Genomic DNA, 26,157 nt, shown 5'->3' on the forward strand with positions numbered 1-26,157 from the left:
CATTAAACTCTTAACTTTTGCTTCAGAAACTTTCTCCTTCAATTCTGAATAATAATCTTGTCAGGTAAAGTATTCTTGGTTGTAGGATTTTTTTTTTTTTTTCCTTTTAGCACTTTGCAGGCCGGAAGGGAATGGCATGATAGATTCAAAGTTTCTGCTGAAAAATCATCTGATAGTGTTACTGGGGTTTCCCTTGTATGTAACTAGTTGTTTCTTGCTACTTTTAAAGTTCTCTGTATCTTTAATCTTTGCCATCTTATTTAATTTTAAAAAATATATTTATTTTAGAGACTGAGCATGCAGGGGGGAGGGGCAGAGGGAGAGGTAGAGAGAAACTGTAAGTAGACTATGCTGAGTGCAGAACCCCACAACCCTGAAATCACAACCTGAGCATAAGCCAAGAGTGTGATGCTCAACAAACTGTGCCACCCAGGTGCCTCTAATCTTTACCATTTTATTATGTGTCTTGTGGAGGACTTCCCTTGGCTTTTTCTTGTTTGGTACTTTGTGCTTCCTGAACTTGGATGTCTATTTCTATCCCCAGGTTAGGGAAGTTTTTTGCTATTATTTCTTCAAGTAAGTTTTCTGTCTCTATCTTCTGGAACTACTATAATGCAAATGTTTTTTTCGCTTGATGTTAACCAAGATATCCCTTACCCTAACTTCACTTAATTTTTGTTTCTTCTTGTTGAGCTCAAGTGCTTATCCAGTCTTTTAGATCACTGATCCATTCTTTATCCTCTGATCTGTTTCCATCTAGCATATCTTTCATTTTGGTTATTTTTCAAATCGGGTTATTTTTTATATATTCTAGGTCTTTGTTGAAGCACTCACTGAATTCATCCACTCTTCTCTCTAGTCCAGTGAGCACTTTTATGATCAATACTTTGAACTCTTTATCAGGTAGATTGCTTATCTGTTTTATTCTTTTTCTGAGGTTTTTGTTTCTTTTGGAGCCTATTCCTCTGTTTTCTCATGTTGCCTAACTTTCTGGGCATGTTTTTTTTGAATTAGATAGAAAAGCTATTTCTCCTAAACTTGAAGAAATGGTCTTGTGTATGGTCATCCCCTGTGTACACTTGTGTGCCTGGTGATTTTGGATGGCTGACTGGAGCTGTGGCTGGTAGGGGCTGGATGTCCTAGGGCACTGTTTGCTCCCACTCCTGGTGGGAGGTTAGAGCTGAAGTGGGCACAGGCTGGTGTAGTTCTGGAGAGCTCTGTATAAGAGGTCCAGGACCTTGGCAGGTTTGCTAAAGCTGAAGTGGGTACAAGCTGGGAGGTGCCAGGGCTCTCTATGTAGAAGATGATCTTTCAGGACAGCTGAAGCTGATGTAGATGACAGCCATGGTGTCCTGGGGGCACTCTATAGAGAGGGTGCACTGGCAGGGTGTGTCCACATAGGCAATGTGGGCTACAGGATCCTTGAGCACTCTGTATTAGGGGGTGCCCTGGTGGGGCAGCTGGAGCTGAGTTGGAGTCCAAGCTTGTAGGGTCACTGGGTGCTCTGCTTAGGGGTATTCTGGTGAGTTATCTGAATCCAAAACAGGTGTGTGGGCTGAGAGGTCCTAAGGTGCTCTGCATTAGGGGTGCTCTTAAAAGTCTAGAGCTGAAGTGGGGATTTGTGCCTGTGTCATTTTAGCAAATGACGAACTGTACTGAGTGCTTACAAGGGGTGTCACAGTATGCACTGTGCTAGGGCTGTCTTGGTGAGACAGCTGGAGCTGGTGTGGAGTAAGGCCCCCATTCTCCCTGAAGCAGCAGGCCAGCAATGGTGCCCAGATCTGCTCTAGTCTACACTCTCAAAGTAGAGGGGTAGCACAAAGTATGGTGCTTGCCAGCCCCTGGGAACCAGAGAGCACTTTAGCAGTTCCTCTTCCATTTGGCAGGGCTTCAAGGCCAATGCCCTTGAAAGGGCAACTAGAATTTAAAACAGTATCTTCCCCCCTCACCACCACATTTCCCAGGGCAGACAAGTCTGTTCCTGGTCCATCAGTACTGTCCCTTCCCATGGCAGTTCACAGCATCAGGGTTGGAGGTTCCTTTCATTAGTGTGTCTCCATCTCTCTTTCCATTTTTATATTTGGTTGCACAGAAGCTGTTTATATATTTGGTTGCACAGAAGCTGTTTGATCAGGCCTTCAGAAGGAATTGTTCTACAAGTAGGTGTAGATTTGGTGTGTCTGTGGAGGAATTAAGTTCAGGATCTTCCTACATTGCCATCTTGGACCCTCCCTGCCTGTTTTGTCTTTCTTGAGGTTTAATAATCAGCATTGCATGCAACATGCCAACTGGCAGTTTTTAAATAAATGTAATTATTGGCATCCATTTCATTTCAGGAAGTCTAGTTCTCTATTCAGCACTGACACAGTAGCAGATCTTGAATCCTTGCATTTGAATCCAGCCTTACAATATACATTTCTTTTAACTTACATTGTCTCATTTGATTTTATAATAATCTTCTGGGACAGGGACAGCTGCTGTAGTTATCTTCACTTTACAGATAAGGAAACTGAGATCTGAGACAGTGAAAAGACTTGGCCAAAATCACAATAATAGGTATTGAAAGAGCCTGAACTTTTGACTGCAACGGCCATGATGATGATGAGGAGGATGAAGAGGAGGAGCTACCATCTACTACAACTTATTAAAGATATGGATCCTAAATACTAGGCGCCACACTAAGCAACTTCTTATCTCCACGTTTCTTATGAGCAGCCCTGTTAGCAGAAGGTCAAAACATTTGTTAAGTGATTTGCAAAAGCTCACAGGGCTAGTAAACAGGAAAACACAGTATCTAAGCAAGATGTCTGCCAGACCCAGAAGCTCCCTATCGGGCACAGATCCTCTGACAGAGTCCAGAGTTTGTTCTTGGTACATCAGGCAATGACTTCACAGAACCAAGTAAATATTATTTAGTTCTGATAACTTGCAGCTTATTATCCTACAAGTAGAGATCTGTAAGGGTGACAACCATCCCAGTTTGCCCAGGACTGCAGGGTTTCCCTGATTGTGGGAATTTTCGTGCCAAAACTGAAAAGTCCTGGCCAAACCAGAATGACTTAGTCATTGTAATTATCTGGCACTCGGGTATCCTTTAATGCATCTTGTGGGAAATTCCTATTTTTTAATCCCAATTTGCTACCTTGTTTCCTAGAAGAGCTAATCTATCCCTGGAGTTAGACATCACCTTTAAGAAGCAGGAAAGGGGAAATTTGAGCTGCAACAAATAAAGCTAACTTTAAGTAAACCATGAGATTCCTTGGCCTGCGTCTGAAGACCTAATGTAAGACTATCTATGGGTATCCATTATATACCAGAATTTAGTTTAATTGAATTGTTTTTCAAAATTCTTTTTTTTCCCCACACTTATGTAAAAGTCAGTTCTATGTGTTTTCCCATTCCCTAAACTCTTAAATTTTATGATTTCTTTCTGAGAAGTCATTCTCAACCTCTCCCCTTGTGTTTAACTTGTGTCTATAAATTTATTCCTTAGCTGACATATTCCCTAGAAACAACCTCAGCATGTAAACTATTCCTTCATACAGTTTGAAATTGTGAAATCCCTGCTTGGAATACAACTATCAAACACGTAAACACAAAGTCGAATAAAGTTCTGTTTTGTTTCATTACAATTTTACTTGAGAGTTTACAGGCTCCAACAGCTTTCTTTTGTAATACAAAGTGGGTTTGTGGTTAGCTAGGGCAGAGTTCCTAGGTCTAGAAACTCATAATTCCTGTTATCACCACTAACCTCCTTCTTGGTTATATGCACATAATGCTTTCTTTTTGGCTACACATGTATATGTAAAAAGATTTTTTTTAAACATTGTGTGCTGGACCTGGTTTTTTTTTTGTTTTTTTTTTTTTTTTTTTTTTTTTAGGAGAATTGAATTAAAGAGGTGGTAGTAGTAGCCTAGGCTAAGGGGAAAATGTGATTTTAAAAAAAAAATCCTAGTTGCTTGATTTTTCTGTCATGATGATATCTCACAGATAATTGAGCTGAGCCATTCATGTTGGCTACTCATGTGACTGCTGCTCCATGAGACAAGTCAGAGTAGAAGGAAGGGGGGGGGGGTCATGTAATGCTCTACTGGCACCAAAATGATTGTGTTGCCCAGAACATGACAGAATTTTGCCCTATGGGTCTAAATGAGAGCATAACCAAAGCAAAAGGGGACCTGGCCTCAACTATCTCTAAGTTGAGATGAACTTTTGGGAGTCTAAGGCATAAAATCTTACAGGGAGGAGTATAAGATGGAGTGGGGAGGGAGAATGCTAATCAAAATATGTGGGTGAACTACCAAATCCTGAAAGAACCACCAGCAAGATATCAGAGAACAATTTCTATATCTCAGAACAAGAATGGTTTCACAAAGGACAGAGTTGAAAAACCCAGTAGTACACAGGACATCAGGACACTACTCAGAAGTGTCTACCTTCAGTAGTGAACAAAACCATCTATGGAATGGAGGCTGCTCTAATCCTAAGTTTTAAAGGAAGTTATAGAAGAAACTAATTGTTTCCAAGTAATTTAACAGCTTCTGAGAACAAACTGAAAATATAAGACTAAAAAAATGAATAGCCAAGATAGAAACAACTTGATCCATTCATCCATTAATTGACACTTAAAGATGTCACACCCAAGTGAATACTACTCAGCCATTAAAGGAATGAATCTTGCCATTTGTGACAACAAATAGAGGACCTCAAAGGTATTATTCTAAGTAAAATGAGAGAAAGACAAATACCATATGATATCCCTGGCATGTAAAATCTAAAAAGGATGAACAAACAAAACTCATAGAATACAAAGAACATAGTGATGGTTGCCAAAGGGGAGAGGGGCTGGTGAGCAGGCAAAATGGGGGATAGGAAAGTACCGATTTCAAGTTGTGAAATGAATAGGAATGTGGTATGAGCATGGTGACTTTAGTCAATAGGATTGTAGTGCATATTAGAAGGTTGCCAGGGGAGTGAATCTTAAAAATTTGCATTATAAGAAAATAGTTAACTTTTTATGGTAATTGATGGTGACTAGATTTTGGCAATCATTTCATAATATATAAGCATTAAATCATATTGTATGCCTCAAACTAATGTTTCATGTCAACTGTAACCCCCCAAAATTATAATGTCCAGCACCCAACAAGGTTAAGTTCCCAATCTGGTATCCAATCAAATATAGTAGGCATGCAAAACAGTAGAAAATGAGTTATGATGAGAAAAATTAATCAGTGGAGACGGACCCACAAATGCTGCCAAAGATTGAATAAGCAGACAAGAATATGTCCTTTTAACAGTATTTCATATGTACAAGAAGGTAGATAGGATTAAGTATGTAAGCAGAGATGTGGGAAATATGAAAGACAAAAACAAATTCTAGAGCTAAAACTATCCAAAATATATACTGGATGAGGTGAATATCAAATTGGACAAGCAGAGTAAGATTGATGAGCTTAAGACCTGGAGATAGAAACTAAATGAAGCACAGAAATAATTTTTTAAAGTCCAGATTAAATGACAAAATAGTGAGCAGCCAAATAAAATATTTAAAGAAATAATGGCCAAAAACTTTTACAAATTGGATCAAAACTTAAACTCATAGTTTGAAGAAGCTCAATGAACTTGGAGCACAAGAAACACGAAGAAAATTATATCAAAGTCCAGCATAATCAAATTGCTTAAAGCTAGGGATAAAGAGAAAATGCATCTTTTTCCTCCAACCTCTTTAGTACTAAGAAACAAAATAAGACCTTTTCTTCTACCCCAAATTGATCTAAAGATTCAATGCAATCCCCGTCAAAATACTAGCATATACTTTTTTTTTTAAGAAATTAATTCTAAAATTCAACAGAAATAAAAGGACCTTAAAAAGCCAAACAAAATTTTGAAAGCACAGAGTTGAAGGACTTAATTATACATGATTTTAGGACTCGGGGGAAAAAACTATAGTAAAAAAGTATCATTATTGGCAAGATTACTAGAAAAATGGCACATTATAAACAATTCAGATAGAACCACCTGTATATGGCCCACTGATTTTTCAAGGTGCAAAGAAAATAAAGGAGGTCTGTTCAACAAATGGTGGTGGATAGCCTTTACCAAACAAAACAAAACAAAAAACAAACCCCACATACATTATACCACTTAAAAAAAAAGTCAAAATGGATTATAAGCCTAAATTTAAAACTTGAAATTATAGAGCTTCTAAAGAAAATGTAGGAGAAAATCTTTGTGATCTTAGATTAAGCAAAACATGCTTTTAGTATTATATCTAAGAAAAAAAGATCTATTAAAAAAATTCCAAGAGCAGAAGTTTTTAATTTTAATTAAAAAAATAAAGGAATAAAAAGGCAAGCCACAGAATGAGAGAAGGTATTTACAAAGCATATATTTGATGAAGGACTTGTATCCAGAATATATAAAGAACTTCTGAAACTCAATAAGAAAACAACCCAGCAAAAGACAAAATATTTGAACGTACATCCCAAAAAAGATGTACAAGTGGCCACATTAGCATATGAGAAAGAGTTTATAACAATTAGCCATTAGACAAATGCAAATTAAAAGTACAATGAGGGATCCGTGGGTGGCGCAGCGGTTTGGCGCCTGCCTTTGGCCCAGGGCACGATCCTGGAGACCCGGGATCGAATCCCACGTCTGGCTCCCAGCATGGAGCCTGCTTCTCCCTCTGCCTGTGTCTCTGCCTCTCTCTCTCTCTCTGTGACTATCATGAATAAATAAATAAAATCTTAAAAAAAAAAATTAAAAGTACAATGAGAGTAAAAATGACTTCAAACTTTGGACCTTGGGTAACGGGAAGATTGATAGCATGCATGATTGTTAAAATAGAAAAGCTAGTTAGAATTTGAGGTAAAGGATTCAATTTTAGATATGTTCCTTTTGAAGTAATAGAGGAACATCCTGAATGGAAATACCTATCAAACAGATAAAGATATGGAACTAAAACTTGGAAGACATGTGGTGTCTGGATATACAATTTAAAAAAATACAATCACATAAAGAATCTATACGTAAGATTTTTCTTGACGGGATATGTTCTGTGTATGTTTCATATATGCTTATATGTGTTATGTGAGAAGCATGTGTTTCATTGTTTGGAAGTAGCAAGCATTCAAATATCCAAATTAAATTACATTTGCTTAAATGGGAAACAGATGGCATTTTCAACTCTAATCTATTTATTCCTCCGTTCAGAGGGACACGAAAATAGGAATCCCAGGGAAAATGAGTTTTAATACTAATCTTTAGAAAAGGGCAATAACTAGCTTTAACTCCAGCCTTGCATACAAGTCAGTTTTATACATATGCCTCATCCTCCATGGCTACAGTCAAAAACAATACATAGTCCCTAGTGCACCCCACCTCCAAGTCTGTGTTATGATCACCATTAACAAGTGTAGCCAAGTAATAACATGCTGTACCACTTACAGACAAAATGAGACAATTAAGTCCTAACCTCCTTGGATTTAAGCCTAATATTAGATTGAACTATGTAAGGAAATGTTCTTTGAGAAGAGGACCATTTACACAAGAACAAACTAAAACTCAATGGCATGCTGCTGAATTTGGTGAGGGTATTGGCTAAGTCATTCTTGGTTGTGGCTTCCTATCCATTGATAGCATGACAGCTATGGGTATCTCTGGGTATTTTGCAGCTCAGCTACTTTATGTAGACAAAGAGATTTCTGGCATCCCAAATATCAAACTGATTAGCATAACCATTTGTTGATCTTTTAGCAGTAAAAACATAGTGGTATTCAAGTCAATGATACGAAATTGAAAATGTTTAGCTTAGCACATTATCAATAAAACGACTTTTAGAGGCATTCAAATCCATTCAAAACAGATGCCTAGAAGCATTTTGTCTCAAGAGTGTTTTCTCTTCCAAATATCAAGTAAGCCTTTTAACACAGAGACATATGTTTGAGCAAAAATGTCCTTTCTGTAAAAAGCACGGTAACACTAGGGACTGTTTTAATCAATAAGCTTTCATGGATAGAATACCTATCCAAATGCTTTTGGTTCTTGGGAGTTTGGAGCTTTTTTTTCTTTAATATGAACTTTTGATTGCATGTTTTACTTGAACATGAAGCCAAAAAATGCACAATGTATGTTCAGTTGAATGACTTCCCAGAAAGTGAACACGCCCATGTAATTGATTACCAAAGACCAAATATTACCAGCACCTAGAAGCTCCCTTGAGTTCCTCTCAGTCCTTGCCTCTCCCCCCAAGGATAATCAGCATCCTAACTTCTAATACTATTGCTTAGTTTTACCTGTGTCTGAACTCTATGTAAATGGAATCATACTCTTTACGTCTGGGTTTCTTTCATTCAACATTACATTCAAGAGAGGTGTCTATGTTTGTGTCTATGAGTAAATAACTCATAGACCCTGAGTTATTTATTTCTACTATAAATAATCCTATTTGTCTTCTGGTGAAATATATAGTCCTGTTGGGTACATGGTAGAACTTACTGAGTCATTGGGTTGCTTTAGTGGGTGAATACTATGAAGTTTTCCTAAATGGTTGCAGTGTACGCTTTCATCATTAAGCATTTGTAGTTATTGTATAACTTCGCTAATACAATTGATCCTTAAACAACATGGGTTTGAACCGCTCTAGTCCACTTATACACAGAGATTTTTAAAGTACTATAAATATATTTTCTCATGATTTCTTAACATTTTCTTTATCTTGCTCTATTGTAAGAGATACAGTAATACATGTAACACAAAAAATGTGTTAATTGACTTTGTTATCAGTAAAACGTCCAGTCAACAATAGCTCAATAAGTTTTGATTGGAGCCAAAAGTTACACATACATTTTCAAATGCGCAGGCATCAGTGTCTCTAACCCCTGTGTTCAAGGGGTCAACTGGGCTTGTTATTATTTGTATTTCATTTGAGCCATCCTGATGAATTTGTGATGGTATTACACTGAGTTTTCATCTGCATTACTCTGATGATTACTGATGAGCCACTGGGTGTGTTTGTTGGCCATTTTTAATGTCTTTTTTTTTTTCATAAAGTGCCTGTTCAAGTCCTTTGCTCATATTTCTATTGGATTATTCTTGAGTTATAGGAGTCCTTTATATTGTATATATGTAGGAGTCATAATTACCATTTCTAAAAAAGTATGAATATCTGCTCCCATTCTGTGGTGGCTTTTGATGAACAGAATTTATTTTAATGCAGTCTAACCAAGTTTTTTGTCTAGCACTTTTCTGGTTTTGGTGGGGTTTTTTTGTTTAAATTTTCTGTGTTTGTTGTTGTTTAAGAAATCTTTGCCTACCCTGAGGATTTGAAGGTATCCTCCTATTAAATAGTTTTCAAAAAAACTTTATTTTCTCATTTAGAATAATAATCCACATGGAATTAATTTTTGTATTTTGTGTGAAATAGTCAAGATTTATTTTTTTCTATATAGTTATCCATTTTTGCCTAGATATTCACCACCTTGGGCACTTATTTTTCTCAAGTGGAACAGGACAGTAGCTCTTGAAGAATAACATAAACATATATATATATATACACACACACGTGATACACATTCGTATATTGAAGTACAGACTGCTCCAAATATTCATTTATGAGTTGTTTTTTTCATGCTTTTACATACAACCAATGTTATTGATTTCCAGGATAGTTTACAACAGTTTCCTTGGTATCTGCTGTACCAGTATAGTGGGAATATCATATTCCATTTCTGGACCCCAGAACCTCTTCCCTTTCACTCATAGCAATAAAAGATGGTGCTTTGAGAGTGAATAAAGAGATGGACTTCAATAAAAATGATACAAAGGAGTAAGGTATCTGCTATTAATAATAATTCTGATTAATAACTCATGGATAACAAAGTCTTCATCTCTTCCCAGATATTCTAAATTGAGAAATAGTAAGTACCTCCTATGGCAAAGCAAGAATAGTATTGGCAGGTTGCAGGCCCTCAGTATAAAAACTCTAAAGATTATATTCTACACAACTCCTGGGATGGATTAACATTAATACCCTTCAGTGTGAATGGTACCCATAGAGTTGTGCAGTATAGTTAGTAGAGTTAGTATCCTGCTGGGATAGAGATATGAATAACATCATACACATTTCCCAGGTATTAGAGAAGAATTGTCGCTAGAATTGGAACATCAAATTTGCTGATATATTATCCTTATTAATGGTTATGTAAGGACTTATGTCTTCTAAGGCTTTTATTACTAGAGGCATTTTAAACAGTGATATACTTTAACAAAAAAAAGTTTATACTATACTGGAACTTTTCCTTTTACTATTTCTAGTGTTAAAGTTCAGTGCTGTAAAGGAATGTCCACTAGGCATGTAAAAGCTTGTCCTGGGAAAGGAATTCAAGTTAACCTATTATAACCAGAGCTGGTTATTTCTGTGCAATTAATCTATAAAAGTTTTATAACATAGCTGAGTGTCCAAGTTGAGAGGTGAAGAGCATTGCAGTAACCCTTTTCCCAAAGTGGTTTGACACAAGCCAGACCTTTTGAAGTTACTGCAGAGTTACTGTCATCAGCTTTAAAAAATAAAATATTTGACATGTCCAAACATCCACAGGGAATAATTAAGACTAAGGGTTTAAAAGAAGATGTAGACTTGCCTGAGCTTGGTATTTTAGTAAATGAGATCTGATTTCTTTTAAGCATTATTTGAATGAGAGTTAAACTTTATTAATGTAGACTCTGGATGTCACTTGGTGGGAAGTGAAAGCACAGCTGCCCCTCTATATTTATGAACTGTCCAAAAGAATCCTATCCATGTGGACTAAATAATGAATGTTATCCCATCCCCTCTAACTCTTCTAGCTCTATTAAAAAGCAAAAGTCCAAGAAAATACTCATCTAATGATACAATTGGTAGAATGTGTCTCACCCATTTCCAAAAGCACTGTAATTTAGGAATGTGGCTCTTAGCAGAAAAATAAGATTTTGCTGATCTTAAAATGAATAAGACTTTGATCTCTGCCAAAGAAGTAAATATGTTTCAGAGCAAAGATGACCCACAGAATCAAAGTTATAGGTAGGCAATGTATTAGTGGTGTGATTTGAGAACTTGCACAAAGCCCCTTCCCCAGTCCTATAAATGGCTCTTACATCAAATTAGACTGTCACTGCAAAAATAAATAAAAATTAAAAAATTAAAAATACCAATGGGTTTGAGGGATTGCCTTCTTTTAAGACAAATGCCTAAGAGAAGAATCCCATGGAAACAGAGTTAATTAGGCAATCAGATCTCAGAGAATTAGTGGGTCAGTTAGTCAGTTTTGATGGAATGGAGGAGGGGTGAAGAAACAAGGGACCAGGGTGGTAAGAACTGAATTTGAACTTCACTAGCATATAAACTATGGGGGAGATGGTGGAATTGAGTAGAAAGAGGGGCAAAACTACCTCCAATAGCATAGCTTTCAGAATTGCAGGCAGTCATCCCCTCTGTTGTGGGGAAAGGGGAAGTCCCGATAGGAGAGAGGGGAGCAACCGACCCAGTGATGGGGCACACTGTGTCTGGTGGGAAAACTGTACCTAACGCTAGGACCACCATGATTGTATCTTGGTCTGGAAGTTTTTATAAACTTTCAGTAGACATGCAAAGAGTATCAATTGTATGGTCTCTATCTGTATTCAGAGAACTTTAACTAGAGTCAGATTCCTGCTATGGATATGATGGTGGGCAAGAGTAGTTTTTCAATTGAGATCCTAGAGCAAATAACTGATTTGCCTTAATTACACCTGTGGGACTTTAGCATTAAAGCAACCTTGTAGATCTAGCATAATCTTCCATCCAAGGTAGACATCTTCCACACTGTTCCTGGAAAATGCTCAATTAGCCTCTTTAAGATAGCCTGCCTACTAAGCCTGAACCATGAAATCAGATAAATCTCCATTCAAATCCTAGCTCTACCACTCACTAGCTATATGATTGAGTTTAAATCCTCTGAGTATTAGATTTCACAACTATAGGATAGAGTTCGTAGTCTTGTATCATAGAATTGTTCTAAGAATTAAGTAAAACTGTACATATAGCACAGAATATAGCATATAGTAAGTTCAATACATGATAGCTGTTATTACTATTTGAAGATTTTCCTTTTATTTACCTCTACCTTGTCAAAGGTAGAGGTTTTGTATGCAACAATTTTATTAAAAATTTCTCAAGAATGGCATTGCTTGGCTGGCTCAGTCAGTTTGGCAACTGACTCTTGATTTCAGCTCAGGTCGTGATCTCAGGGTCATGAGATGGAGCCTGTGTTGGGCTCTGCACCCAGCAGAGTCTGGTTGAGATTATCTCCCTCTCCCACTGCTCCTCCACCTGCTTGTGTTCTTTCACTCTAAAATCTTAACAATAAAAATCTTCTCAAGGAGGACATTTGTGTCTGTGATCAAAGCCTGGTGCATAAGAGGTACCTAATATGTCTTTGTTAAAATGAATTTTGCTGAATTAAATATTTTCCATGTAAGTGATAAGTGCTACTTTCTGAGTGAGTAAAAGACAAAACAATTGAAAGAGATTCTTCAAGGTTGCATTATTTTTATTTTGCATTTAAATTCAAATTTAAAACTTTAACATACCAGTATCAGAAAATTTGAATATCCTTTATTTTGCCCATTGAGGATCTGGTTTTAATCCTACCAAATAAAGTAAGAGAAAAGATATAATAAAAAGACCAAAGAATTCAGACCTAGCATGATACAGCTGCGGCTTTCATTGAACAGAAGTTTTGTGTTTCCTTTTTTCTTTTCACAGTTCATCTTTTTATATTTCTCGCTGGGCTGCATTTGATTAGCTGCCCAATGTACCTATACCTTCAAATCACATCTGGTTGCATTGTTCCTTACTGCAGAATTTGCTATAGCTTCCATCTACAAGTATCATCTACAACTTCTGAGACACACTTTTTTACATTTAAAAATTGATTTTGTTTGAAGCTTAGTGAAACAATACCATCCTCTGTAGTGCCTACTGCATCCTATAAGCTTAAAGCAAATGAGGCAATTAGGACTTACTTGTTTAAAGAAGACTCTCATTTGGCATTTAATCAAATTTCAAAGCAAAACCTCATTTATGGAATTTAGAATAAAGTATATTGGTTGTGTTCTGAGCAGGACTTCAGACTGGTTTGGAGCCTATGTGAATGGCATTTTAACTATGATGCTTTACAAATGAAATATAAGTTGCTCCAGCTTTTGCCCCTATATGCTCTTGTTGGACTACAGCTCTCTGACAAACCTCCTCTTAAGAATTCTGGTAGAGACCCTACTCCCCTGCTCCAGGTACTGGAGAGACGTGGATGGATTTGGCTTGATACTGGAAGTAGAGTAAAAAGGATTTGATGATGGATGGGATGAGTGAGGAAGCTAAAAGAATGACTTCTAGGCTACTGGCTTGAAGTTCTGGATAGAAATGATATCATTTAGTGAGATTGGGTCAAAATGCAAAATGATCTGCCTTGGATTACACAAAAGTATAAAAAGATGATGCAGAAAATTTGCAGGTAGGAGAAAATTTTGCACAAGAAATGGAATGAAAATAGTTCAAAGGGAAAAAGTAATGTAAAATTTCCCACTATTAAATGTTATTTAGGTTTCTCTTGGTACATTAAAAAATAAGATGTATTTTTAGAATGCCAATATTTATAATATGCTGAAAATCTATGTCCACTGCAGCTAACCATATGAAAAATATTAGATGTCAACTTTAAAATGTATAAGGAAAGAGTTCTTCAAAATTCTTTCAGGGTGTATGTGAGAAAAAATCACTGAAGACCACTGCAGAAGGGAACCTAGGTAATACTCTAGTCTGCACAAAGAACGCTCTAATGTCAAGTGGTTTTCTTAGCAATGGAAAAGTAAAAGCTCTTTCCAAAGCTTTCTTCTTCTGCAACAAACTACATATTGGTGGGTTTTAGATTCAAGCACGTCATGTCCTTTAGTCAAATGGCAGACCTGGTGCCATAAATACATAAAATATGAGGCCAGAATGAAGGCATATAAGGCAGCAGCAGGGTTTTATCTTGTTTCATATGTTTTCATGCTTCAGGTACCACAGCCTGATTCTTAATCATTCCCATTAGCCTTACCAATGAACTCTACAGAACACTTGCTGACATTAAGGAGCCAAAACATTGTCTCTGCTAGTTTTAGACAGGTGTGTAGTGCAATTTGATATCACTGAGAAGGACCTTCGTGAGAAGCCACTTCTGCCAAGAGAGCTTCAGTGAGGAGAGATGGAGAGTATGATGAAGAAAGATGAAAGGATGTTGGAGGACCGAAGGCCCAGAATGGGCTTTCAGACAACTGAAAGGCAATTTTGATCCCCCCACCAAAAAAACCTTAATGAACACCTGTCATGAACTAGATACCATTGTGAGCTTGTGAGCAATAGTGAAATGATTATTTTCAAGGCTGACCACACAGTAGTTATTTAAACCAACTCTGGGCTTCACAGAAAATTTTCCCTACCAAATAAAACTGATGATACCTTCTGAGTCATCATCTTGCTTTACAAAAAGGACAAAGGTGGTAAAACATGGGTAGTTTGTGTTGTATGTATAGGTGAATGAACATACAAGTGTTTCCTTTCTCAGAACACTCAGAATCAGACAGTGGTGTAGATAACATGTGTATATTAAAATTAGCATAATGTTTCATTTCCAGTATCTTCTACTAGATTCCCTTGTAACTTTCCCTGTCTTTCTGCATCCATTCTGGACTCTACTGGATTGCTTTCAACCCATAAAGCAGTTCAGGTATAGCCTGAAGAAAACAGTGGATAGTCATAAATTTGACATAAAGACATAAATTTGAGCTGCTTCCCTATAAACATATATGTGTGTGTATACACGTATTATTGCAAATAGGCAAAGATAATATCATGGGCAATCTATAAGGAGATAATGTAATTTTCATGTTTTTTTTCTAGTAATTTTGATAAACTTGCCTTTTCTTTTACTGTCTCGGGCTGTCCCTAGTGGGCTCCCAGATCTCAGGAAGTGCTATTATGGGGAGGGTGAGGTTTGGCTACACCAGAAATGGCTTGCCAGTTATCTAATCTGTAAACAATCTTCATTTTAAGAACATTACATTTGACTTTGCTGATAAGTATGTATTTTGTGTCTTAGATGGGTAATTGAAGAGATTTCTTAGACTCCCTCAAAGAAATAGATTAGTTTTCCAGGAGCTGAGAACAATATAAACACCAATGTTTTTATTTTAACGATTTTAGTAGGAAATCATTCTAAAATGTAACACAACCGAACGGAACACAAGGCTAATATTTAACTTTTTATGACCAAGAGTGATTATAATCGTTAGTTATTAGAGACCCTTAAATATTGAGGTCTTCTGGTTTCCATGTTATGTGGGTCCAACATACTGTTTATTTTTTCCTTCTGGCTGTTCTTCTATTACCTTTCTGCTCTTCAGGACACCAATACAAGCAAGAAGCACGAAGTATCTATAGTAAATGCTTTAGTCCCTTTTAAATGCCTGTCCTCTTGTTATTCTAGCATAGTAATAGGAAATGATCAATGTGCAACATGGAAAGAAGGGGGGGAAGGAAGGAAGTTATTAGTGGAGAAACTAGATTACTAAATTAATTAGAATTATTTCTAAGTTGAATGCAAGTAAATTCCTGAAGAATTCTATTACCTCAATATAGATTCTGTGCTCTTGCTCTTGGCAGCTTGGAAATGATTTTTGCATCTTTTTCCTGGAATGGGTTGTAGAAAGATTCTGCATGTCTATATATAACATGTACGTATATAACATGATCAAATGAACCCTTTATTTTTTAAGATTCACTTGGCTCTTATTCTCTTTAATCTACATATAAAAGAGACCTCAAATAGTAATCGGTTGTCTATATAGTTAAATAATATTGTCCACACTTAAGAACAGTCGTATTGGTTAAGGGACTACTTTTAGCTTCTAGTAATAAATGTACTCATTTAAGAATGTGATAATGTGACTAACCAATTTGCAATTAGCACTGGAATAAATCAGCTACTCAGGGTATCTTTTCAAGTGATTTGTTAAATGACTTTGGCAATAGATCTTTGGCTAACAGGGGAAGAAAGCTGATGGATAACTGTACGGGTTCTCAAGGACCTGCCACAAATGCATCCTTTCACTGACACTGGAGTACTCTTTCATGACCATCCTGATGTGCAGCTGCTCCCTCCTTTAGCTATCTACAGGCAAGCAGCTACCATTGTTCTAGAAAGAGAAGCAGGCTCCATGCAGGGAGCCCAACATGGGACTCAATCCCGGGACTCCAGGATCACGCCCAGGGCCAAAGGCAGGTGCTAAACTGCTGAGCCACCCAGGCATCCCAAACACTGCCCCTTTTTAACAAACATCCCTCCCAGGAAGAATTGGGTGCTCTTTTTTCCTTTGCTACCATGATATTCTATACACACCTCCATCTTAGCAAACATATTGTAATTGTAAATTTGCATGTGAGTTTCCTCTTAATTATGTGCTTCATTGTTACACACTTAATATATAGTTCAATGCTGGGTGCCTACTAGACATTATGAAATATTTTTGAGTGCATATCAGGGGATTTTGTTATCATAAATCTCCAGATGAATGTCTGAAACAATTTGAAAGCATACCTTCCAACAGGCATCCATTTTTCCTAGTAGAGCTTATTTTCTGTGGGATATGCTATATATCTCTGAGCTCTATTAATTTTGAAATAAGTAACTGGAGAGCAGCTACTCTAATTTGAAAAAAGAGCTAGCTCTGCATTTGTAAAATCCTAACTATCATAATTTTAGGGAAGTTAATTTGTTTAAATAGAGCAGTTCTTTCATTTTAAAGCAGTAGAGACTTGCCTGCATGTGTAACTGAAACACAAAATGAATGAGAAACTGATGTTGAAGACTTTATTGGGTGTGAATATACTCTTATAGCTTTGATTACATGAACTGTTGATGACATAAATACAGAAAATACAGGTTAATTCATTAGAAGCTATTGAGAATACTTTGACAAAATATATTTGACTAGTATATTGCCAAAAAAAAAGCCATAAAATAAACTTAAACTTTATAATTGCAGGAGAAAAACATGTTGAACAAAACCTTTTAAACTGGGTTACTGATATTAATGCATCTGCACATATAGTCTTCTGTAAGAAGTCCTCAAAGAGAGAATGATTTTAATATGTGAATATGGTGTGTAAAAAAAAAAAACGTGTGTGAGGCCAGTGACAGCTTAACCTAAATGTTAGAGAACCTTCTGTGTGCATAGAACCACACCATGTCAATACCATTTAATGACCAACTTTTGATTTTTGGCCACAGCAATGGCTGTTGACTGCACATGCTCTTGCTTGAGAAGCTCACGTCCTCCCAGCAGCCTGGAAGGCTGGACCATCCTTGTCCGTCTTTTCTTTTTTTCTTAAGGAGTGCAAGTGGGGAGAGGGAAGGGCAGAGGGAGGAGGAGAGAGAATCTCAAGCAGGTTCCATGCCCAGCACAGTAGCCTGAGGTGGAACTTGAACTCACTACCCTGAGATCATGACCTGAGCTGAAATTAAGACTGGGATGCTTAACCAACTGAGCCACCCAGGCATCCCCTTGTCCATCTTTCTATTGCTAGTACCTAACACCTACAGAGCTCTCCTAGGAGTGAGCAGCCCCCTTAGCCATAGGGGGCTGGGAATACAGCAATGAATATCATTCTAAGCTTGTCACATCACTTAAAGCTGAAGTATATCTTGTCTTCAGTTGGGTTTGAACAGATTTCAGATTCTCATAGCAAAAGAAATTAGAGTTGGGACTAGAAATATAATCCTAGCTTCTAACTCTGAGATTCCCCTTCAGATGAGTCACCTCTTGCTGAGCCTCCCTTTTTAAGTCTGTAAAATGAGAGGAAATGTGAAAGTGGACCTAAAGTCTCATAAAGCCATACAATGCTTTAAAATTCCTTTATAAATTTTTGTGGGGAAATTGGAAAAGAGATTTTGGTGATGTGGCCTTATTCCCATAGGCTGGGAGTTAAGACACCTGGGTCCTGGTTCCATCTCTGATAATAGTTTTGTGATGCTGGCCTATGTGCTCTGTTATGAGCTGACTTAGGGGCTGAAGGGTGGACTCTAAGTTCCTTTACTGACCTACTGGGTGAAAACCCAATCACCAAGCCACCTGTGACATCACTGAACATGAAGCCCTCACTCTTGATCTGAAATATTAGGCACCATCAAACTTTCCTTGGCACACTGAACCAATGGTTTCTTTATCAGAGGTCATCAAAGCAGAAATGGAAATCCATTAAGTTTCAAAGTTTTAAAATGCCTCATCAGAAATTATATGAACTAAAGTTTCAAATTCTTTTGGCTATTAAGTGTGATTGATTAGTTCATGATATATCATAATTATCTCATGGTAAATGGCTGTCTCAGGCTGTTAAGAAAGTTTGCCATTAATTATGCCCAACAAAAACAGGAAACCAATCACTAACAATTATAGTCTAGTAGACCAAATTTTTCAAAATATGACTTTCTTGAGGTAAATCTTTAGTAGTAAGAAGGTAATTACTAGACTGAATCATTATGGAATAGCCCTTGTATAGGAAAATTACATGAATCAAGAGCCTGTTTAGGTGCCAGATGGGTTTTTAAATTCCAAATAACTATACATTCACTGAAAATCTTCTATAGGCCATGCTTGTCTTGGCACTGGTGACAGTAATAACCACATACCTATGTTCAAAGACCCCACAGTCTAAAAGTAAAGGAAATATAGATTTATAAGCTCTATAATTTACAATACTGCATATAGCACGTGTTTGATGAGGCTCTGCTATTCTGAAAAGAACAAAAACTAATATTTCTCAGGCCCAAGGCCCCAACCAAATGTGTGGAAGACTCAAGAACAATCAGGTGTTTCAACCACTCAGCAACCCTTGCTTCCCAGACAGCAAGCATGTGGTCTTTACCTAGGGCCACTGTGTAACAAACCTGAGTCACAGTCATACCCCCATGCAGTCCCTGTCCCCAGTCAGTGCTGCATAGAGAGCCCTGTAGCACCAGGTGCCTCACTATGCTGCTACCCTGGGTTCAGAGTTTAAAAAAAAAAACAAAAAAACAACTTTCTCTAAGAAACCCTCTAAGATCTACCTCTCATTGGGCCACTAACTATATGCTTGCTTCTTCCCATCCTCAAAAACAAGGAGGAGCCAAGGAAGACTTTCTGTTCAACTGCCAGGGCTCTGAGTTCTCAGACCTGGTCTCCCTTCTGCCCAGCTTCACTAACTGACATCAGGGCCCTCTAGCCTTGTCTCACCAGTACCTGAGGTCTCCGTGGTTTTCCTGAGGAAATGAGTAACATCCTACTTTGAAGAAGTTGCTAAAAAATCTGCCCATTTCTATGACTCTCCTTACAAAGAAAAGTCTTATATTTTCTACACTGGGGAAGTGTAGCAGAGAAGTAAGGATAGAAGTAGCAGTGTCTTGTGTCTGGGGAAGGGGGACTCTTGAAGTGGTCATATCTCAGTTTGGTTCTTTAAGGAAAAGTACAAGTCAGCCATCCTACACAGAAAGAATAGTACAGCATGTTCACAAAACTCTAAGTAGTTCAGAAGCTCCAAAATGCAAGTTATAAGACTGAGAACATCAAGAGAGGAACCCCTTTGAGGATAAGGACAAACCCTAAGAGGATAAGTATATTTTTAACTTCCTATGGAAGGGATATATGTCATATATATATATATATATATATATATATATATATATATAAAATTTTTAATAAAATTTTATTCATATACATTTTTAAGTAAAGTTGACACAATGTTACATTAGTTTTAGGTATACAACATAGGGATTCAACAAGTTTATACCTTACGCTATGCCCCCGCCCATGATTGTAGCTACCATCTGTTACCATACAAGACCATTAAAGTATCATTGACTATATTCCTCATGCATGTCAGGAAGCTTGTATCTCCCACTCCCCTTCACCCATTTCGCCAACCCCTCTCCTCTCTGGCAACCAAAAGTTCTTTATAGGTCTTTGGTTGCTTCCATATCTTGGCTTTTGTAAGTTAATCTGCAATAAACATAGGGTTGTGCATATCTTTTCAAATTTGTGTTTTCTTTGGGTAAATACCCAATAATGGAATTTTTGGATCATATGGTGTTTTGTTTTTTAATTTTTTGAGAAAATTCCATACTGTTTTCCACAGTGGCTGCACCAATTTAAACTCTCACAGCAGTTTACAAACCTTCCTTTTTATTCTACATCCAAATACTTGTTACTTCTTATTTTTTTTAATTTTAGCCATCCTAACGGGTGTAAGATGATATCTCACTGTGGTTTTGATTTGCATTTCCCTGCTAAGTGATGTTAAGCATCACCTATAGATTTAATACTTGCCAAGCACTGCCATAAGAGTTCATCTGTATTAATTCAACTATCTTTATCACAATCCAATGAGATAAGCACTATTGTATCCCCATTTTACAGATGAGGAAACGAGACTAGAAGGGTTAACTTCTCTAGAATCCACAATGTATCAGTGACAGAACTGGAACTCAGACTAAAGTTTTTTGATTCTGAAACTCCTACTCAAACTATATTTCCTGTACCTTTGAATCATTGCTGTCACAAAATGGGGCCCATTGGAAGCTCTAGGGCAAGAGGAATGGTACCATAAAACCAGAGCCATAGAAAGAATAATGTTGTGTATACAGGAGGCTAGAAACAAGCAAGACCAGATGGAGGAAAATTTCAATGAATTTGGACCTGGTTGTTTAGTCACATACACCTGTGGTTTCTCATTGCCTAATCTGAATGGATCACCTATATTTTAAAAATACCTTTCAAAATAGTTGTGTACAAACTGTACTTTACATTTCTGTTTTTATGTTCAGAGATGTTCACACTGTTCCTTGAGTGATATGTTCTTCTGTCATTTTTTTTTCTGTTACTGTCACACCATTCAATTTCAGCAGTGGAAATTGAGGTCAGAAAATAGGAAATTACAACTTCATGTAGAGAATCACTCATGCAGGGTTCTGAAGGTCTTAGTTGCACAGAGATATGCCTTTTAGGGAACCCAGGAGAGGAAAATAATGAAATAAAAAAAAAAAGCTTAGCACAGTTTTAATCTGAACTATTTTCAGATGTTGTGATATTTTATTTTTTTCCTAAGAGAAGTAATAGAAATTTTGTAGAACAAAGCCCCAAGATTGGCACCAATAGTCTATTTGACCTATAGAAATGAAACCTTTGCTGATCTTTTTTTTGGGGGGGGAGGGGGGAGAATAAGCAGTTTTAACTTCAGAAGTAAGAAGATAAATTGCTTAGGATTTATTGTGTTACTGTGACCATTTCCTGTTTTCCCCTTTCTAAGGCAGTACCTAGGAAATTTTTCTCTTTTGATTTAGTGTGCAGTAAAGTAAGTGTTTGAGTATGAAATTCCTTTTCTATTCTTTTTTTTTTTGAAGGTAGTATACATTTTTTTATTGAATGGTTAAAAAGAAATTGAGTCATCATCCAAATGATTTCTAGATTCCATGTATCATTTTTTTCGTGCTTTCACTATTGTTTTTCCCAAATTATCTCCTTTCAGCATTCCTATAAATGCAGCTGGCATGTTTTCAAATCCTTCAGTGATGTATTCATGGTACTGGATTTTACCCTCTATGACCCATGTCAGCAAGTCTTTCAGAGCGTTCTGGCGGACCTCTCCTTGCCAGCAATAAACGATGAACCCTTCTGTGCGGAGCTGCTGATAATATTCTCTGGGGGTGGGCCTGGGGGAAGTGGGCAAGTACTATTATGTGCCGGGATGGCGCCACAAACAGCAATTCTTCCAAATTTCCTCATCTGGGGAATAACAATGTTTGAAAACTCTCCACCTACATTATCAAAGTAACAATCATAACCATCAGGAGAGGCTTTTTTCAAAGTTTCTTCTGAAGACTCTATGGTTCTTGTAGTTAAAGGCAACATCATATCCAAGCTTTTTAAGGTAGGCAAGCTTTTCGTCAGACCCTGCTGCTCCAACTACTTTGCAGTCCTGGAGCTTAGCAATCTGCCCCACCACAGAACCCACTGCCCCTGCTGCTGCATTAACCATCACTGTTTCTCCACCCTTCACACCACAGATGTCAAGGAGGCCAAAGTAGGCTGTTAGTCCTTTCATGCCAATTGTTCCCAGAGCCAAAGACACTGGTACCGTGTTTGGCCACTCTGCAGGCAGCTTTTCCAAGTCTTTCCCATCAGAAATAGAGTGCGATGTCCAGCCTGAAGAAGCCACTACCACAGTTCCTGCTGGGAAGGCTGAGATTTTACTTTCCAGAACTCTGGCCACTTGTTGCCCCATCATCATATCTCACCCTCCTTCAGTCTTTTGGCCGCCACTCTCATGTAAGGATCCACGGTAAGGAACAAAGCTTCCAGCAGGACCTCTCCATTTTTTAAGGATGGGAGTTCAGCTGTCTTTAACTCAAAGTTACTATGAGTAGGGCTGCCTTCAAAGTGTTTCTTCAGAGTTCCAGCTCTTAGCATGACTCATCCTGAAGTTCGAGAGTCTGCAGGTTCCACTACTGAGACAGAGGAGGAGGTTGGGGTTGTGCCCTTTTCTATTCTTTAAGGCACTTAACTAGTCCTATAATAGGATGAGCTGTAATTATGCTAACAGAACCAGAATGATCTTTTTTTCCTGGTAATACAGCTAATAATACAATCTACTACCTGGGTAACAGGGATCTGTGTGCTGGGCATCATGCTTGGTTCCTCCTCCTCCTCCTGTACCTCCATCCTACTCAAAGTATGCCCATCCTTTGTGTGGGAATCCATCCCTGAACACCTCAAGCCTCACTTCTAGGGCCCTCATGAGCCTTGCATCCATAGCTCCAGTTGTTATGAGTGAGCAGGTATGTGTTTTGGCTATATTTGGAGCATGGATACAGACTAGGGTATCCAAAAGCTAGGGGTAGAAAGTAGCAAGTGGGCCACCTCTCTCTGCTGCTACACTTGGGTTCAGTACTCCTATGGGATCCAAGAATTCTAAATTTTGACCTGGACTTCCAGGCTATTTGGAAGGTATGCCTGTCAAGATAAGAGGATAGAACATTTCATCTTTATTACCTTGATTTGTAACTTTTAACAATTACACATTGTTTTTTTTTTAAGTTTTTACCTAAATTCCACTTAGTTAACATATAATGTAATACTAATTTCAGGTATACAATATGGCAATACAACATTTACATACGGTGCCCAGTGTTTATCATGGCAAGTGCATTCCCTAATCCTCATCACCTGTATTACCCATCTTCCCACTCACCTCCCCTCTGGTAACCATCAGTTCTCTACAGTTAAGAGTCTGTGTTCTGGAGGGTTTCTATTTACACTTTAACTCAGGTCCCACAGTGTTAAAGATAGGTCTGGATTGACCCCTCGTCCAAAACCATTGAATCAGATTCTCTCACTTTGGAATGTGGAATTGGAGTTGGTGTCTGCTGGTCATATGAACTGAGAACATCTGAACTTAGAAGCCCAACAATTGTAGGACAATCATAGTCTATGAGCTTTTGGAATAAGAGGTACTCTGATTCCTGTTCTATCCAAGACTTGGTTGCCAAAACATTTCCTTAAATTTTATAGCATTTTGGGATCTCTGGGTGGCTCAGTGGTTTAGTGCCTGCTTTCGGCCTAGGGTATGATCCTAGAGTCCTGGGATCGAGTCCCACGTCAGGCTCCCTGCATAGAGCCTGCTTGTCCCTCTGCCTGTGTCTCTGCGTGCCTCTCTCTCTCTCTCATGAATAAATAAAATCTTTAAAAAAATTTTTATAGCATTTCCCAGTATCTTTCCCATAAAGGCTCTGTCCTGCTACCTTAATTTCTTTCTTTTTTAATTTCTTAAACATTTTTTATTTTTTTATTGGAGTTCAATTTGCCAATATATAGCATAACACCCAGTGCTCATCCCGCCAAGTGCCCCCCTCAATGCCCATCACCCAGTCACTCCAACCCTCCGCCCACCTCCCTTTCCACTACCCCTTGTTCATTTCCCAGAGTTAGGAGTCTCTCATGTTTTGTCACCCTCTCTGATATTTTCACTCGTTTTCTCTCCTTTCCCCTTTATTCCCTTTCGCTATTATTTATATTCCCCAGATGAATGAGACCATATAATGTTTGTCCTTCTCCGATTGATTTATTTCACTCAGCATAATACCCTCCAGGTCCATCCACGTCAGAGCAAATGGTGGGTATTTGTCGCTTCTAATGGCTGAGTAATATTCCATTGTATACATAGACCACATCTTTATCCATTCATCTTTCGATGGACACCAAGGTTCCTTCCACAGTTTGGCTATTGTGGACATTGCTGCTATAAACATCGGGGTGCAGGTGTCCCGGCGTTTTACTGCATCTGTATCTTTGGGGTAAATCTCCAGCAATGCAATTGCTGGGTGGTAGGGAAGGTCTATTTTTAACTCTTTGAGGAACCTCCACGCAGTTTTCCAGAGTGGCTGCACCAGTTCACATTCCCACCAACAGTGCAAGAGGGTTCCCCTTTCTCCACATCCTCTCCAACACTTGTGGTTTCCTGCCTTGTTAATTTTCCCCATTCTCACTGGTGGGAGGTGGTATCTCATTGTGGTTTTGATTTGTATTTCCCTGATGGCCAGTGATGCGGAGCATTTTCTCATGTGCTTGTTGGCCATGTCTATGTCTTCCTCTGTGAAGTTTCTATTTGTCTTTTGCCCATTTCATGATTGGATTGTTTGTTTCTTTGCTGTTGAGTTTAATAAGTTCTTTATAGATCTTGGATACTAACCCTTTATCTGATATGTCATTTGCAAATATCTTCTCCCATTCTGTAGGTTGTCTTAGTTTTGTTGATTGTTTCTTTTGCTGTGCAGAAGCTTCTTATCTTGATGAAGTCCCAATAGTTCATTTTTGCTTTTGTTTCCCTTGCCTTCATAGATGTATCTTGCAAGAAGTTGCTGTGGCCAAGTTCAAAAAAGGTGTTGCCTGTGTTCTCCTCCAGCTACCTTATTTTCAAAGGAGTACTCGTTACTTACTTCGTATAATCTGTGTTTCCACCTAGATAGCGAGGATTAACAAATGCATTGCTTAATAACCTGAGACATTATGTGGAGACTTTCAAAATCATTCATAAAAACTATACCTGCTGTATCAGGCACTTCAAAAAGTCTCATTGGAAGACTCTTCTAACTGGCTAATTACAGGCTAAAGGAGTTATGCAGGCGTAACCAAATCTACTACACCTACATGTTGTAACTAAAAAGTTATCTTCACTAGTTTGCAATTATTACTTCACCTCTGCTTTATATTTGCCTTGAAATTCAGAGCTTTTTTTTTTTCCTCTGGAGTAGTACAGAACATACATTTAGCTTTTATTTTTCAGGTTCTGAATAGAGAATTCTTCATCTAAAGGACAGGTAGTAGGAAGATGCAGCTTCTTCTGGAGAGGTGATAGGGGACAGGTTCTGTCACCAACAGTGGCCATCAGCCTCATGAGCCCATCTCTCAGAGGAGTCTTCCAAACAGATTCGTGCTTTTTCCTCCCATTATTCTTCTGCTTCCTCTCACCATAGTGTGAGTCTGCTCTAGTTGAGATTCTCAAGAAATTTTTTTTCTGAGGATTGATAGGGGAGAGGAGAGATGTACCTCTATATTACTGATGCCAAATAACTTTTGAAGGTGCTTATCGCATAGCATTTTATCCCCTTCACATGTACATTATAGTAAGTTTTATCGTAAAAACAGTAAGCAATGAAGCATTAGGTTCAGGAGTAATATCCTCTCCCTTAGAAATAGATATATGATCTGGGATCTCTCTCTCTCTTTCTCTCTCTCTCTCTCTCTCTCTCTCTCTCTCTCTTTCTCTCTCTGAGAGCTATATCACAAGTTATTAACTTCCACAAAACTCAAAAATTAGTGCTGGTACCTGAAATGGAGACAGAACTGAGATAGACTGCCCTAGGATGTTGTGGGTTTCAGTTCACTTCATGAATTCTTTGTGGATTACCTGCATGTGCTCCAAGAAGAAATTGAAGCCATGCCACTCTCTAACTCAAAACTTATATACAGTGCCAGTCATTGATTCCTTTATCTCAGTATACCTTTTTT

The 26,157-nt window shown here is 37.9% G+C and overlaps 1 protein-coding gene and 1 pseudogene across 1 annotated transcript in view; one reads left to right on the forward strand and one right to left on the reverse strand.

The window, feature by feature from the left end:
* The window catches only part of CPA6 (carboxypeptidase A6), a 308,236-nt gene that overhangs the window by 47,813 nt on the left and 234,266 nt on the right, over positions 1 to 26,157 (forward strand). The window lies entirely within an intron of this gene.
* Positions 21,551 to 22,560, reverse strand: LOC112929993 (prostaglandin reductase 1 pseudogene; annotated as a pseudogene).

Source organism: Vulpes vulpes, chromosome 13, assembly GCF_048418805.1.
Source record: "Vulpes vulpes isolate BD-2025 chromosome 13, VulVul3, whole genome shotgun sequence".
NCBI classification, from domain to species: domain Eukaryota; kingdom Metazoa; phylum Chordata; class Mammalia; order Carnivora; family Canidae; genus Vulpes; species Vulpes vulpes.